The sequence below is a fragment of the Apteryx rowi genome, unplaced genomic scaffold (genome assembly GCF_003343035.1).
Source record: "Apteryx rowi isolate R43461 unplaced genomic scaffold, aptRow1 scaffold_1, whole genome shotgun sequence".
Lineage (NCBI taxonomy): Eukaryota > Metazoa > Chordata > Aves > Apterygiformes > Apterygidae > Apteryx > Apteryx rowi.
Window position 1 is genome coordinate 407,654 of NW_020447196.1, and position 18,627 is coordinate 426,280.

At 35.2% G+C, this 18,627-nt stretch overlaps 1 long non-coding RNA gene across 3 annotated transcripts in view; it reads right to left on the minus strand.

Annotated features, from left to right (window-relative positions):
* LOC112962537 overlaps positions 1 to 18,627 on the minus strand; it is a 211,132-nt gene that overhangs the window by 109,894 nt on the left and 82,611 nt on the right. Inside the window, exons 3-4 of one of the 3 annotated variants that reach the window (XR_003252347.1) lie at positions 11,250 to 11,371; positions 6,512 to 6,623 (exon numbers count right to left, since the gene is read on the minus strand). The exons of the other annotated variants lie outside the window; for them this stretch is intronic. This is a non-coding gene — a long non-coding RNA (uncharacterized LOC112962537). Of the gene's footprint in view, positions 1 to 6,511; positions 6,624 to 11,249; positions 11,372 to 18,627 lie in introns of those variants that run through there. 3 annotated transcript variants of the gene reach the window in all.

Below are 18,627 nucleotides of genomic sequence, written 5' to 3' on the forward strand. Positions count from 1 at the left end.
CATGCATGTTGTTTAGATTCACTCTGACCCTCTTGCTTAGTTTTTAATAATATTTATTTTGTGGGAGCTCATAAATTCTGAAATTTAGAAGAGAAGATTTCTAGTGAAGTAATGAGCCAAAATATGACAAAACATCAATCAAAGAAGCTGGTGACTTCTGACTCTTTCTGGGCTTGGTTTTATGACTTTCATATCTTTGAAGTTATGAACAGGAGACAAGATATGACAGGTGCTGTGCTTGGAGAAACCACTTAGTCAATTTAATTCCAGCCACCTGTGAGTAACTCCACACAACTACTTCAGCAAATTCAAAAGTATTCAGCTCCCTATTTTTCACAGTGGTAACATGTAGACAATGCAATGGCTCAGAGGTGTTCTTGGCTGTCTTTCATTCAACCCATTGACTAAGTAAAGAATTTAAATAAAAGTGCAACACCATTATGTTTCCACAGTGCAATATATCAAACACAAAATATTAATCTGAGAAAGAGTTCAGAAGATGAGGAAATCTATATGCAACTCAAAGTGAGACTGCATGAAGTCTTAAAATAGTACTATGGCTAGTTACTCCTGTATGATAGATGAAATAACATATGGTTAGAGGATAAGCCAGATAAAGGAGAATAAAACTGAAAGAAAATGATAATATAGATCATAGGGCAGATCCTCAAGTAGGGCATTATTAACTCCCTGCTAGTTGTTCCAGATAAGGATGCAGATGGAAAGTGATGGCTATTTTCAGCACTTGAGCTTGTGGGGCTCGGTTGCCAAGAAATTACTTCTCAGGACTTTTCAAGAAATGTCTGGATACTTGGGAAACCTGAAGAAAAGAGTCAAGTTCTAATTCTTAAGATAATCACGATTTTACTTTTACCAAGCAAGAGTTCTTAGATTTGTCTATGAACAAGCCATATGAGATTTCTTTCTAAAGTCAGTGAGATCCTTTGATTTTCAGCAGCTAAAAATTTGGGAGCCTTAGGGGAATAAGACTGTCATACGTTCTCGTTTGGGGGGCCGGGGGGGAGAAGAATTGTTTGTGTGCAGAAACAAAGCTACCTGAAGAAAAGGCAACTGAGGCAGCCTGCTTGAAGGTTAACTGTATTGCTGTTTAAGTGGCATCCTGTAGCAGTTGCAGGCAAACAATTGGTAGACTGACATAATTACAGAGAAATAGAAATGTAGGCAATGATGTTTTAATATTTTTTTTCATATTTGAACTATTCCTACTTAATACAGCAGGGATAAGTTATAAAAGAAATCTACAGGTTTTAGAAATTAGAGTTCTGAAAGTTTCTGGTATGTTGGGTGAGGGTAAAGGAAGAAGGGAGAAAAGAGGAGGAGGAAAGTAAGCATGTGTCTTCTTGTGCCAATTTTCTCTCCTGCCTGAGGCTGCCACTTTGGTAATAACCTGAGTTTCTAACGCCTTATATTACACAGGAGGCTCAAGACTCTGTGAAAAGTTATGTACAATAAAATCTGAGAAATGTGTAGAGAGAACAGTATCTGTTAAATTTTTAGCCACAGCTGTGTTAAAACTAGGCTTTCTGGTAAGAGTAAGTTAGCTGAAATGCTATCATTCCGATGCAGAAATGCACATTTGATTTTTGATTAAAAAAGGGGAGAGAGAGAAAGAGAAGGAGAGAAAGAGAGAGAGGCAGAGAAAGAGAAAGAAAGAGAAAGAGAAAGAGAGAGAAAAAGATCCTAGCCTGTGAATAGACCAACATTTGGAGCCTTTCCCCAGCTTTCAACTCACTCAACAGATGAGAAGTTTTCAACACCTCACAAGAAGGTTTACTCAACTGTAGTCAAAATCACATATAATTCTGCAGAATGGAGCATAAATAGGCAGCATCTTAGGAATTTGGATGTTATAAGAATAATATGTATATTTCTTCTTCCAAATAACTATCAGAGGGCCAGTTTCCCATGGAAGCCAGTAAAATACACAATACTCTTAGGACCTTCCGTCATGTGTCAGTACTGATTTTTTTATGCACTGTACAAACCTAGAACAAAAAAAATAGTCCCTCCGCACTTACTTAGCTCACTGAGTAAATCTATTTACATGGTGGAAGAATGTTCTCCTTGTATCAAACACCAGAGGTCATTCGCACTTAATGGACAGAATCTTTTCTCTTTCTGGTACCAAGCTTCTCGGAGGAAGCAGAGGAAAGATCAAAGCATGATGAGAATAAGACAGGGAGCAAGGTCCAGGAGTTCTACTCCATTTATATCATCCTGTCCTTCAATACTATGAGCAAACTCCCCAGAAACAAAGGCAGCCTACAGTGGAAGCTCATATTAAATTGTAGGATTACAAAGTTGGAACATGAGACCTTCATATACCAGCAGGAGGATGGGTGTCAAGTCTGGTCCTCACTCAACAGCAGACAAAAAGTACTTGAGACAGGGAACCTCCTTCTTTGATTCTACTGTGAAGGTATACTCTGAGAAAAGATAATCCTCATGAGCATTTCACAAGTTATTTCACAAAACATTCACTGGATAGCAGAAGAAAAGGGATACAGAACCACCACTACTCACCTTCTAGTAGGATGAAATATGTATCTATGAAATGTATATGGCAAATGCRATATTTACCATTACCACACTGCATTTGAGCTCGTCTCATTTCCACATATAACACTGATTTTCTGCACAGACATTTTGTATGTCTATATACATATACACATATGTAGATAGCATAATATAGAGGCTATTTTTTGCCATTGATTACGCATCTTCTAACATAGAAAGTGTTAGTGGCTAACACAGAAAAAGATTATTGCATTAAGAAACCCATAGTGCAACTATATGAAAGTCCATAAAAAGAGAGCGATAGCTCAAATGTTGAATCCTTCGGTCATTATTATATAGGGAATGACCTTCCCTCTCACACTGTAAACAGCTTAAAAGGTCAATCTATTTTTCTGCATTGCCTTAGATGTTCATCTCCATTGTTTTGATAGTTCCTCAATTCACAAACATTGGTCTCTAACCACTCTCAGTGCACTTATCTGAAAAACCTAACAGGGTTTAGAGTATACCCATTTATACACAGTCATAAGGCTGAAAACTACCACAAAATTACAATCCCCAATCATCTGTAGTAACTCCATAGCTGTGAAATTCTTACAAACTTTCCAGCAATACTGAATAGTTTATTTAACCTGAAAATACAGCTCTCTACCCCAGACACAATTTATTCATGAAAAAAGACACCTAAGATATTTGCACTCTAACAGAATTCCCCTCAAAATTGCTAGCATAGTTAAAATGGATTTGCTAAAACCAGATAATTCCTTTAGTTCCCAGCTCAGAATAAGCTTTCAGTTTGTGTCTGATACAACTTCATTAAGGGCAATGGAAAAATTCCTTTTGACTTCAAAGGCACTTGAACCTGGCCACAAGGACCAGACTGTTCTCAGCCTTACAAAAATTATGGCGGCTGGAGATTCAAGGCACCTTTCGTCTGCTGACAAACCTACAACCAGAAACAGAGAGAAATATACACTACCCCCTTACCAAAGGTGTTACAGCAATCATGTCTCCAAAAGGGCAGGATGTGAGCAGTCTAATCAGAGCAATACAGAACTATACTGCATTCAAACCTCTAAGTAAACTAGGACAACTGCTGTCACTATCCCATTCAAATCTGTATCTTTAAAAGCTCTCACTCTATTTGATTGTATGCTACCTGGGCAATAACAATACATTCACAAGTTAGGAATACCATAATACACAGTTAGATTATATATACAGAGGTGCTGGTGCACTTGAAGTATATCAAGATTTCTCATGAAAACCAAGTTAAAAACTGATAAATGATCTCAGCAAAATGGAAACTAGTAAGCTGCATTTACTATATGCTTGCACTTGATCTTGCACAAGTATCAAGATATGGGTGTCATAACTATGCATTATTTATGAGACACATTTTGAGAAACACAGGTTCTAAACCTGCGCATAAAATAGCTGGAAAATGCTAGGCAATAGGCAACATTATGGATTCTTATAATTCCAGATACAAAGATAGATTCAGTAAGAGACCCACAATGCTTTCATACACAATTGTGTATGAAAGACATAGCTGTAAACAAGTAAAATTTTGGCCCTGTAGGCAGGAAAAGTTCATGTGGGAGCTTTCTTTCTGGTAATGATATGAGACTGAATTGATCTAGCTAAATCATATAACCTTCACATCATAGCCTGATATGTATGAATCAGCCAGGACAAAAACTAAGATTCCTATTCTCAATACCCAGTCACAGGTAAAGTTGAAAGCAACTTCCCACATATAATCCAGGGAAAAAAAGTGCCCATTTTTTCCTAGCTGAAATGCAAAAGAAGTAGGAGAGGGGGGAGAGGAAGAGAGGCGAGGAGAGAATCCCATACCACAGAGGTCAAGCACAAAACAGCAAGGAAGAATTTATAATGATTATTTTTAAATGTTCTAATGATAGTTTTTTCCCTTCTTAGGATAGCTGAGGTGAGTGCACAAGGATACAGAGCTCATGCTTAGTTCAGCACTGCCTGGAACCAGGCATCTACATTTTCTTCTAGGTCAAATTAAGCTAATGTAATAAGGTAATGGAAAACCACTGATGGATCTTGGCGGAAGACATGGATGTCAAACTTTCTCTAGATAACAGAAACACTGCTTGACAGAGAAAGGTATTTGTTAGTGACCTTCCATCTACTACAGAGCACCTTGAGTTGTCTTGGCACAGTGACTTGCCATATGGAGTGATGTGTGACCTGTGTTAATTTTGTTCCTATCAAGACATTTTGTTCAGTTTCCACAGAGGTGTTGTGATGGGAATTATTGGCTACATATGGCAGCAGGGATACACAAAAATTTGCAGACTTTTTAGGACATTTGCAGCTCTCTAAAAGAATTGATCATAATTCCACATTAGAATCCCAAGAGTTTTTTGCCAGTACTAGTCTCTGATACCAAAAATTAGCCTTGTAGTACTAACAATAATATTGCTTAATTTACCAGTAATGAGACAATTAACTAAGTTGCCCTTATAAATTTTTGTTTGTTTGTTTCTGACAGAAAACATTCGAATATTCAGTTGCAACTATTATGCTAAACCTTAGGAGCAGTAATTTTCTTTGGGGAAGATTCTGTTCCCCCACACTTGAGGCAACAGTTATTCTAAAGGAAGGCTTTGATCGGCCCTCGTTTGTACCTCTGTATTGGGCAAAGCTGTTTTGCTCATTGTTTTGAATGCTGCCTCTTTTGTCTTCCTTTAGAACATAACCCTGAATGCAAATACATCTGTTTATACTGAATGACCACATCAGTCTTTCCCTATAACCTAGTTTGCTTCTGCTTCTTTCATGAGGATCAACCACCATTTTCGTAATATCCTCTTTGTGAAACTGTAATCTGTTTACCCCTGTTATTCCTCTAGCTGCCTTCCCATAGAAACTGAAGTGATACAGCCACCACTCTTGTTGCAGCAGCTTTCACACCTGTGGCGCCTACATGCCATGACCTTTTCTGCATCACTCTTTCTCACCATCTACGTCTATTGCAGGAAATCCCAAAGTGTGAACTGCAACACTAAAAAGTGGTATGTGAAAAGCAGAGCTGCTGTTTTTTCTTCAGAGAAAACAAGCAGTAGCTTGTGATTGGCAACGATTATTGGCCTAGCAGCTGAATACCTTCTTTTGAAAACATGCACTGCCCAGCGCAGGAATGGGAGATGCTGTTAGCACCACCAGGAAAACACAGTGCTGTCCTCTTTCTGCAATGGCAATTGCCAAAGAAACTGTTTGGGAAGCCCATATCTACTAAACCTTATTTGATTTAGACTGTCTATCCTTTCATTAAAAGAAATGAAATTTGGTACATTGTTTGCACAAGTAACACTAAATAGCAAAATTGTACTATCCTATATTTCACAGATGCATCAAAAAGCACAGACAGATAGTCTATCAAGTTATCAACATACTATTCTGTACCAGTTGAGAGCTGGTGAATTTCAGAAAATCACTGATAATTTCACATAGACCACTATGTCAATATCTTGACAGATTAACAAATTCTAGTTTATTTGATTTGGTATCTATATATTTTGATGACCAATGTAACTAAATAATTACTGTATTTGAAATACATTGTGCACTTTCCCTGGTCTCTTAAGATTAAATAATATATTCCAACACAAAACTGAAGTCATTAAGTGGAAAGCGTTGCTAAAGAGTACTCAACAGTATGCTAGTTATGCATGACCACAATAGTAAGGACTAATCCAAGATTTGACCTCTCACATTTTTGGCTGTATTACCTCCTTTCATAGTTATTTCTCTTTTCAGGGTCATCTAATTTAGCTCTAGTGCTACTCAGCTGAAGTCCACTTTCCAGCTAGTCCCAAGACTTTCTGTTGTCAAGACAAATAAATTCACGACATACAAAATAAAATTATAACAGTACTGCTAATACGAGCTATATTATTCAACAAGTTGTTTTCAAAGGCTAATAGATATATGGCTAAATTGTATAAAAAATAAAGGATACATATATTATAAATAAATAAATATATATATATAAAAAAAGTATGTGGGCTGCTCTGTTATTTGCCTCAGTGTAAATCCAGGGTGAAAAAAACCTGTGATGAAGCAGAAAAGAAATCGAAGTGAGATACATGAATATGACTACAACATACAACAGAACTCTCTTTTAGGCAGTCTTTGGATTAAAGCTTTTTTCTATTCCACAGAGGTGACTATGGGAATACTAAGGGAATTATTTGAAGATGAGTTTCATCTGGTCTGAAGCATCCTCATTAATACTGATGATATGCAAGTTGTACAGAACTCATTTTGACTTTGAAAAACTTAGCTAAAATATGCAAAACAATGAGATAGAAAAAGTCCGTTGAAATAAAGTTTTTGCTTGTATAAATTGCAAATGTCAGCAAAACAATAGGCATTATTTCCAACTATTTTTATTTGTAAGCTAACCATATTTGTTTTGAAAGTATGCCCACCATGTCACTACCTCATCTGTCACTGAGTGGGTATGTGTTCAATGATATGGGGAACATGCCCAAATACAGAGTAAACGGGAAGCTGGAGAAGAAGGGAAGTTATATGGCTTGAAGTTCTCCACACACAGTAACAACCTGCCTGTTTTGAGCATCTAGAAAGACGATTTGGGTAAATACAGAATATTAAAAAATATTCTGCTTACCTGAGCAACCTGTGATGAACAATGCTACACATTCAAAGAATTTAAAAACGGTAGATCTGTGAGAAGATAGCCCAAATCTGATTCTCTTCCCCCACCCTCTCCCAAGCATTTCCATCTATAGAAATACTCATAAAAACACCAGCATTTTTTTTTTCCCAGAGCAATGTAACTTTATCCAACACCCCAGGTTGCTATCAGAAGACTACTTTAGCAATACTCCTGTGTACAGTGTTTATTACTTTTAAGAAAGAAACAGAACTAAGGCTACAGAGCAAGAGAAACTGAAATATTTTCAACATTTTGATCATATGAACTAATAAAGATTCTTCTCCCAGACCTAAGATCCTTAAAGTCAATAGTTTCTGAAAATAAATTATTTCTCATTTTCCATATTAAAAAAATTAACAATCAATAGAGAGGTCAAAAGTTTCTCTTCACAAAATGTTCTCAAAGCAGTTTGTCTTTTTCTTTTGAAGGAGAGCTAGCATTAGAAGGCTGTAATATTCAAGCCTTCATGTGACTTTGCAGTTCACTTGAATTTAAACCACATAGTCATGCATTGGTGACACATATGATTACATGTATTTGCAACATTTAACCTAATTTTCTTTCCCTCCTAAGGTTTATTACTTGTCATTATGGTACCTCATTTTAAATAAGGCCGTGATTCAGTAAAGCACTCCTATCGCCTACTGCACTTTAAATCCTGGGTGTGGGATATATTTAAACCACATTGCCTATGTGTGATTTATATTTATGCATGTAACTGGTGGGAAAGTCTTCTTGCAGGAATTATCTCTGATGATACATCTGATAAATGTATCACATTTTTCAGTAGATATACAGTTCTAAATGAGGCTTCAGTTATACTGAAATAAATATTAATATCAATAATCAATAACAGCAATTATTTTATAGCTTTGTGTTTAAGCAGTAAATAAGTCCACCAATTGCAACAAAGATTTTATTTTTTGCAATCTTTCAACTATTTTACTGCCAAAATTAACAAGAAAAGGAAATTCTTTTTGTTACTATAACAGACCAAGAACTCTACTTAGCTCAGTAATTGCTATCCTTTAAGTCTTCTTTATTTAAATGCAATCCTGAAGAAAAAAGAACTGGAAGGAAGAATACCCTCTTTATATCTTTTAATCTGTTTGCACTTGCATCCACACTTTTTGAGAAAATATCATGTTTTCCTGTGTTAAAATATAATGAATGCTATTCTATCCTTTCCTGTCTCCTCTAGATGTACAGTTAGATTAATAGTGTTATGAACTGAGTAAAACAGTTTTGTAGCTCCCTCTGGAACTTAAAAAGGAAAATTAGATGACTTGGCAAAGCTCATTTGCACTCAGCAACTTTACTAAAACCTACCTCAGGATAAACAAGAAAGTTACATGAGAAAACTGGAGAATGGTTACAGGAGAATGGTCTTTCTTGTATAGCACTGGATTGAGTTTTCAGCAACCACTGCTTGCTTGAACATACTTCAGAAAAATTCACTGAAGTTATTTACTTATCATCCACTAACCAAATTGCCAATGCTATTTATCTGATGCAGCAAGTTAACGCATTGTTTTTTTCACCTTTCTAGTGATGATGATTTCAAATCCCAAAGAAACATAGAGGAAGCTATTAAAAATTAGACTTTTATCAAAATTTACTACATAGCTACTAACTGCATAGTTAGTGCAAATACTTCCTGAATACTCTCCTGAGTGGAGAGAAAACTGGTTTTCGCAGCTCCCACCATGTAACAACTAATAGAAAGTTTTTCAGTGGTTGCTACGGTAGGATACCCACTGAGTACAGTTCTAAGAGCCCATAAGTACCGATTGCTCTGTTTAAAAGTTTTATTAATATTTCATAAGATCATAGGCCTTTACTACACTGTTAAGATACCTTTTGGCTATGAAAACAAAATAGAACCAGAGAGGGAAAGTAATAGTGTGAGCTATGTGAGATCACCTAAGCCATGTTCATACTGTGCTGGTTTTCAACAGGATGTGTTTAGGCTCGCTGTGTCTGCCTCTTGTCAGTGCTTTAGCTATCTCCCTGACTTGCAGCAAAATGATTCACAATAAATCATCTGTTGGAATAAATGATCAAATGGCAACCAAATGACCATTGTAACTGATTCCTAGCACGACTGAATCCTAGCACATATGACAAACGTACTAACACAGAAAGGACCCTAACATTCTTGCAACAAATTATTTATTCATTCTATAAAACTTTTCTTCCTGCAATGTGTAACGATCTATAAACCTTAGTGTGAATCTATGGGAAATACTTGCCAAAGAGGCAGCCAATTATCTATTTGTAATATTACTGTTATCTGTTTATTCCCCCCAAAATAAGAATATGTTGGAAAATCACCATATGAAATCTTGAGTGGCCATTGAACCTGCTAAACAGGGATTTCAAGGTATTTTGCAAATGTAATATCTATATTTCACAGATAGAGTTATTAACCCTATTTCACAGATAATAGAACAAATTAGAAATTATATGGCTTTCCCACAGACATGCATGAAGTTCATGGCTGAATAGAAACTGTATTGACCGGTTCCCCTCTATAGGTATAATAAAATATTTATAAGGTTTTGAAATATTTGTTATTACTCCAACATTTCCTAGAAATGAATGATTTTTAAAATTGGTCATTGCATGCATAAAACAAAACATAAGTAGTAAAATCTTAATTTAATAGTGGACTAATGACTAGTTTGTAAAAGATGCTGTTGGCATTCACAGTTTATTCCCATAAATAAATAAATCTAATCCCAGCTATAAAACATCATTATTCAGATGGCCCAACATACAACTGTCAGCTTTGGAAGGAATTTTCATTTTACCAGACTCAGCTAGTCTTCCAGTTTTAGATGAATAATGAGATGACAGCTGCCAATGGGTCCTTCTCTCTGATAGTAATGAAGTCACCCATCTTGTAATTTTTATTGTGTTCATCACATAAATAAATTATCACCTCAGGATTCAAATTTTGCTCTGTTTGAATTAAATTTTGAACTGTACTTTACAAACTTGGACTAGTCCATTCAATCCATTATTCTTTGTAACTGATTAATTGGTCACCAGCTCTCTGGCTTTTTGACCTGCCGTGCTCACAGGCAACAATTAGGATAAGCAAACTATAAAAGAGCCTAGTATCTATTTCTTTCATAGAACAAACGTATTAATCTTTTTCTTTATTTTGTTCTTTCACAATTATGAACAGAAAATATATCATATAATTACATGCAATAAGAATCCAGGGAGTTCTTATTTCATATATTTAAGAACAAGACACACAAAATAATTAATAAAGATATAAAAATGATTGAAAAACATTAAATAAGAGAACAAATGGCTAGACTGCTCATCTTCTGCCAACAGACTGTGGTTAAATTAACTAATTATAGTTTTCTCTAATAAGTCAGGTTTATACCTTTCAATTTTTATGTCACACACTGAGTGATGAAGGCAAGTTAATTTGTGGCACTATACTTAGAAATTAGCAATGGTGTTGATATATGAAACATATTGGAGGAAAAGACATAATATGAATAATCAAATATTTACAGAAATACTAAGAAGGATTAACGTTATTCCTTTTGCCATGGACTCCCAAACACCAAATAGAAACACCATCTTATTTCAGACCTCACCTTTCATCTCAGCTTTTTTAACAACTACTTTTCCTAGTTTGTGTCAATCCTAGATCCTGTTACATCCTTCCTGTTTACTCTCCGGGCATTTTTCCCTGTAGGAAATGGTGTAGGCAGCAGGTAAAATACTATGTCCTTATATTCAATAGGACTAAAGTGCCTGAGGGATTGTGTTACTTTACACTGAATTTCCACTATGAATTACTTTCAGTGCTCAGGCTCCTACCACTGCATGACACAAGATCCACTGCTTATCTGCTTTTGATAATACACATATAAAGCTGTATTATAAAACAACATATTTGTAGCTGATTTAAGTTCTCGCAATATCCCACTTTCTCAAGTGTCAAAAAAATAAAAAAAAGAGTTACCAGATAGGAGAGCAAAGCGCAAGTAGTAACTACTTCCAAAATGGCTGCTTTAAAATTGCAGCTGTCTTGCTCTGCCGCATTTCAGTGGCGAGGTTCAGAAAGCCATGCTGGGGAAAATATCCCTGTGAAAGCAAAATCTTACATTTGTAAGCAATAATAAACCACAATGGAAGATAAGCCCGTGGAAAAGGTGCATACGTTTATAACATTAGAGGATTGGTGAGGCAGCCTTGTCAGATCAAGGCTATCATATTTCTTTCCAGGATTTCCTGGAGAGGAGGGTGTGTGTTGTGCTTTGTCACATGTACAGTGAATCGCAATGGTTCTAGATATACAGAATTTACTGGACATGCAGTGTGCATGAGATCTCTGCATTTCTGTGGTAGGATTGACATGCATATGTGCAGTGGCAATTTATCCAAGATTTTATTCTAACTAAACTTGCCAGATAAATGGCAAAATTCCCGAAATTCTTTTCAGGCAACATTTCTAGGCAGAAAAAGAAGAGGTTTGGATATATAACAACTTCCTAGCACCTGCTAAGATGACATGTCAGTTACTTAAATTTTTTTCTGATTTGTTCTGATCATCTTGATGTTCTGCAGATAAGAAAGAGGTATGTGTGAGATGCATGAAACAAGTTCCAATAAATGTTGACCTTTTACTGATCTTCCATTTTTATGTAATAAAACTTGATGCACCAAATTATTTTTTAAAGATATTTTTCTGGCAGGGTTAAATCAAGCTATAGGAGTTTATAACTGCAATAATAGCTTAAAATCTCTCTTGTAACTATTTAATGTATTATATACAAGATAATGATATGATCATTATCAAAAGCAGATTTCAGGACCCTGAAATTGAAATAGAGCTTCTTCATAATATATACCCACATGCTTCTATATACATGTACATACAAACATATATACAAAACAAAAGGACTAATTCAATTTGTTCATTTTAATTAGATAGTAACTGCTGGAAAGCTCTTAAAGGAAGAAAAGTTTAAAAATTGGAAAATAAAAAATATATCTGGCAATGAAAAGATTACTTACTATTTATCTAGAGTTCAAGTCAAAAAGGTTTGGAATTAATGAATGCCAGCTCATTCAGAAATCTGAAGTATATCAGTTACAATCCTCCCTATTTCTGCATTCTACTTTTCCTACATTAAATCATCAGATGGGTAAAACTGTCAGAGAAGGCTTCAGAAACTGAAGGAGGCTGAAAAGAAATGCTTGATTCATTTTTAATTTAAATCAAAGATTTATAGTATTTAAAGATGAATGCATGAATTTGTAAAGAAAAAAAAAAAGAAAAAAAAAAGCCTGAAAAGCCTAAAAGCCTGCCTCTAAAACAAGCTACAGTAGTTTAGTATTATATTTGTAAATGCTTTCAAACAGATTGAACTGTCCAGACACTCTTCCTAATCCTATAACTTACGGTTCTTCTGTGTCATGAAGACTAACTAGTTTTATCTGTGTTGATTTTAGTCCTTATATTGACTATAATTCATGGCAGTTGAAACTGTTTCTTATTTTTCTTTATTCTGCTCAACAGTGTAGCCCAAGTAGCCCAACAAATCTTTGGATGAATCTGAAGACAAGGTAGAAAAATCAGTTTAAAATACCACCGTTATTTTTTATGTATGTATCTAGATATTCTACTCTATAAGTATAGACAGGATCCTCACAGCAATATTTAACACTGCATGATTTTTATGAGGTCCTTTATTCTGCAAACAGGAAAAAGGTCAGAACCTGATAATGGTGGCATTAGCCTAATACTGGCATGCGGATAAAGTGGATGTGTGACAAATAAAAGATAAGCATTCTTAGAATTCAGTAGATATGTGTGGATGTTACAGTCACTTCAATACTCAGATTTTATTGGTTCAGAAAACCAATACATTTTTTTGTGTCACAAACTCAAACTGTCTTCTCCTGAGCAAAATGGAAGGTCAGGTATAACTTCTATATCTGTTATGATGGCATTAGCATATGGCTTATAACTGTGGGAGATGGCATAGCACTGATATAATTGGAATAAGAATAGGTACGGTATATGGAAAGGTATTTGCCTGAATGCAGTATGGCTATTAAATCTGATTATCATTATTATGGACATAGTTTTTAATTATGTAAACTGTTGATTTCTTAACAGTGGCTCAGCAAATAAACCAATAAAGTTTAGAAATTATTAAATGCATCACAGTACAGCTTTATGAGATTTTCCCTTTTTAAAGATTCTACATTATTTTGTACCATGTGATATCATTTGCTCCACTGTAAAATGACTGTAATGACCACTATTATGATTGGCACCAATTCAAGCCCTTTAAGCTCTGGATTAAGTAAATAAGCAGAGTAACAGAAAAATTTAGCATAATATGGGTTATTGACTAGCCACAATATCTTCCTAGCAAAGCTCAAACTCAACAAAAGAAAGAATTTGGTATCTCCTGAGGCCAATGCAATCTCTCAGTTTACACTTATGTTGTACTGGAACAGACTGTAAGTAAGCCACAGAGATAAGCATTAAATCTACTCCTTTAAAACACTGCATTTTCTCATTCAAAGAGGTTCATTAAATAAATCTGACATATAGCACTGAAAACTCTTTACACGCTGCAAACATTTCCTTACAAATCAACAATAATATAGAAACCTAAGCTTGATCCTAAAGCTTTTATTTTGAAACTTCAGTGAGGAATTGAGATTTAATCTCATCCAAATTGAATTAAATGCCTTAAATTAGCAATACAAATTCAGTATTCCTGAGCTCTCATGAATCTAAGTGACAGGTGAAGAAAGACCTCCAGCTCAGACACAGAGAGTACTTGATCAAGACAGAAGTGAACACAGCTCACTCATATTTAAAACATTCTTTCATATATTTTTAATAAAACAACTGATACAAATTCAAAACCAACTTCATAAATCAAGCATTATTCAATGTATGAGGCTTCAAGGTTTCCCCTGTTATGGCTGTGAGCGTGCCTGTCTCTGAGACATGGGTTTTGCACTTGAATGCTTGAGGTTTTATGAAAGGTTTATTGGATTTCATAGTCCCTTAAGGGGAAACCCTTTAAATGTCTTTGCAATTATAAGTCTAATAACAATTTCAGCTCTTGGACAGAGCCTTGACTTGACAAAGATAAGGAACTGGAAGTTGCTCAGTCAATACAAAGCTATTAATCTCTGTCACCCTGCTGTCATTGTGGCTCAGGAAAACAATGTAGTTTCTTGACCTACGTGAAGTCATGTAGTGATTTTATTCAGGGTGTCAGCATTCATCAGTACAGATTTTGTCACACCCTGACTCACTTGAAGAGCTCCCAGTTCTTTATCTTGACTGTGTTGACACCCTTCAGATACCGGTAGTTTGTTTCAGTCTCTGCTTATTATTATTATTTAGCACTTACTCATGTGTAAAACCCTTTAAGAGAAAAGTTTTAAACTGGTATATAGGCAGTATCATGACTGCTTCCTGTGTCCTCAAAGATAGTTTTAAGATACCAAATGCTATACATGCTTGCAAATGTCAAATGACAGTTAATTTTATTAATCTGAGGTAAAATTAGATTAATATTTTTCCTTAGTGGTGTGCTTTTAATGTCATCTTTCTCTGACCTTGAAACAACCCTGGTGTAAAAAGTTGATCAAACTCTCACTATATTATCCAGGCAATGTTACAGATCGTCAGCTAGAAATGCATGACTAGTGTGAATCTGTACAACAGAATAAGCATGAATAAGCCAAATTTAGCTTTCTTTATTAGTTAGCTTACCCCATGCTATATGGAAAGCTACTATATATAAATATATATATATATATAAAAAAATACTATATTTCTTCCAGATATTTTAAGTGTTCTATGAACTCTTCTCCCTTTTTAGATCTTCCTCTCCCCTTCTCCTCTATTTGTTCCTTTTTGATGTTCCCCTCTTTGTTCTGCTACCTTTGTATTCTTACTCCTTTTTGCCCTTGCATCTGGTCTCTAACCTCCATCTGTTTTGCTGAACAGGTTGCAGAGCAAGTTATATAATAACTTTCAAATCCTCCTGCTGAAATTGGCTGCCACCAGCCTGCTGGTCTTACACTTGCTGAGTCAACCTGCTCTTCTAGATGTAGTCCTCCCAGTGTACAAGACTGACAGAAGGCAGTGCTGCTTCAGCAAAGTCAACATGAATAAAGGTGAGAGTAGGCAGCTGCAAAAAGAAGTTAAGAATTAGCTTCCGATGTAACTTTGGGCTGTGGGCTCTCTCTGGGCTTCAAAGTATGAGGCTTTTAAAGTTGTTTTGTAATGTAGACAAAAGTAGTTGAAGAAAGATTGCTACTACCTCAGTATTTCCATTGCATTCTCATTTTATACTGGACAATCCTAAAAATCAACTCACTCAGAAGACATTCATTGAAGTATCTTCTGGTGACTACAGAAATTGAAGTGAATGAGGAAACTGAATTAAGATTTCATTTTTCTTCTAGGTTTAATCCTGTCAAGGCTGCAACCTATGCTCACTGAAGTCTATAATGTTGTTCTCAATGTGGGATTAGAATCTACAGGGATAGCTGGAATTACTATTTTTCTCCTACTTACTCCCCTGTACACTGAAATATTCTGTATCAAACCAATTGCCAGTGCCTTTCAGATTCTGTTTTCTTCCTTAACTATCACTCTCCCTCTATTTTTAAACTTTCTATTGTCTTCATTTTTTTTCTTCTGTTCCACTCATTACTTTTTTGGTATTACAGCCACTTTTTACTAAGAAGAAATACTACTCCTTACCTCATAACACTTCTTACATGTTGCGTGCCTACATCAAATTTTCATAGCTCTTTAAGTCAAAGACCTTCTCACTATTGTCTGTGCGTATATGTTTGTGTATAAGTGTATTTATGTATGCACATGTGCAGCATCTGTCATAATCAGCCCTCAGGTACTCAAGGCTGTTAATATACAATAACAACAAAAGCAACAACAATAATGATAACAGTACAAAGACTATTACCAATTATAGAACCAATGATTGTACCATTCATTCCTTTACCTTTCACTATTTAATTAATACTTTCTTATCAAATCAGGCCAGTACATTTTATACTTCTGGACCAGTGCCAGCACTACACTGCAGTTTGACAAAATGTACTGCAAAATGTAGTCTCTCTCTCTCTTATGCACTGATATACTGTGCACAGCTGTCATCTTCTTTTAACCTCTCTCAATGCAAATTAGATGGGATTAGCAGGAGAGCACAAACTGATTTTAGGCAATAATATTTTGTTGCAATAGATGATCCCACTATTATACAGTTGGTCTTTTCTTTTTCTTTCCATCGTCTCTTCTTCAGTTTCATGAAGTAGTGTTTCTTTCCAATATTTTACCAAATTATATTCTTGGATATGCTCAACCCTTGTTTCTCATTCTAACAACTAACCACTTAACTTCTTTTACTCTATCTTTGTTCATTCTGTTAATCAGTATTCATCTGCATTATGTTTCATGCAGCCAAAGCAGGTTTACCCGCAGTCCGCTAAATTTGTTGGAAAAATCACAGATAATATCACACATGGTCCACCAGGAACTGGATATGCATTTATAGCTACCTACCCTGCTAGAGGACACTCAAGTTCATGGTCAAGACATGCATTAGTATGCAATCAGGAAGTGCTTGTTACCAAATAAATGGCCCTTTTTCTGGTTAGCCAGATGATGCACCAAACATCTCCTTGCGATTCACTCCTCCTCTTTCCCATCACCATTATAACAGGCAAGAGTTTATCCCGCATCATAAATAAAAATGCTTTTATTTCATTTGGGCCAGACTAGGCCCACAGATCCACAGATTCCCAAACAATTTACTTTTCTTGTGGCTTCACCCTGTATTTAAGCTATGGAGTAGGAATCAAGAGCTAGATGAAAGGGTACTTGCAAAGCCACAGGAAAGTATAAGCTACAAAAAAAAAAAAAAAAAATTACCTACTTGAAATGACCAAGGACATTTTAGATATATATAATTAAAATAGCTTTTCAGTCTCTTGTTCTTGAAATGTCACTTGCAAATATTTGCCTCATAAAACAAGAAATGTGACTTTCAAATAACAATAATTCAGATTTCTTGCATATTTTGGAATTTCATTTCTATTCATTCATTTTCACTGGCATTAGAATTTGAAAATTTCTGATTTTCACTCTTTCACTGCTTTTATCTTAAAAAAAAGGACTTCATGCTTCTCCTTCAGGAGACTTCATGCTTCACATCTTGCTATGTGATAATTTGTTTATGGTGACTGAGTAATTAGTGCTTGTGAAACACTTAGTGCCTAGAATATCTGAATATCTAAATATCTGAATATCTAAAATACTGTATAAAAGCTGTATATTAATTTATCAGAATTCTTTTGTTTAGGGGCAGCAGTTTGAAAAACTCTATTTACTCGGGTTAGATTATATTTAAAGATATGGTGAAAAAGCCTTTAAAAGTATAGTATCTGTAAAACTGTAATATCTGAGCATTTAAATTTGAGTATATGTTAATGATTCTGCCACAATAATGTTTCACCACGTAATGTGTTCATTTAGAACTTAAGTTGTAAAAGTGACATTGCACTGAAAACCCTTTTCACTTTTATTGAACAGAATAACAGAGGCATATCTGGAGATGCTTCCCAAGCTGTGGAAGCTATAAATCAGTGCAGTTGCAGTACGTGGAACAGCAATGTATCTCTTTCAAACTGCTCTGAGAAAATTTGCTCCATCTGCTTGCTACTTCGCAATAAATAAATAGGATCAGAATAGAATAGATCTTAAAATAATTTAGAATGTATTTTACAGAGAGATTTTGTAAGTCAAAGAATTCACATTTTGGATTTTGTACATCAAAGTCCATGTTGTTTTGGCATGACTGTTACAAATTAGCATTTCCAATAATATTTTCTGTTGCACAAGCACTCTGATGAAACACTACTTCCCATTACATTTCAAACATGCTTTATTTATCAGGGTATTGTGTTTCTGAATGTGTCCACTCTCAGTAATATTTTATTTTATGGCCTACTCCAACATGTATGTCTGATTCTGATCTCTGTTACAGCAGTTCTACACCACTGTAGATGAAATGATGATAAAATGAAGAATCAAATCTCCTATTTCTCATTAAATGTACAGTTTATTTTGACTCTGTCTCATTTCAGCATTTTGAGCAAGACTTCTCATGAGACTAATTCTTTTCAAGGTTTTTGGAAAAAACTTGCTGTCARTGCAACTGTGTGATGAAAGTGGAGTTGAAAGATGCAGTGTTTTGTCTACAAAATGGCCCAGTTGGACAGTATCACAGAAAACTTTTGCCTTACAAAGAAGAGGCTGGAGTACTTCCAGT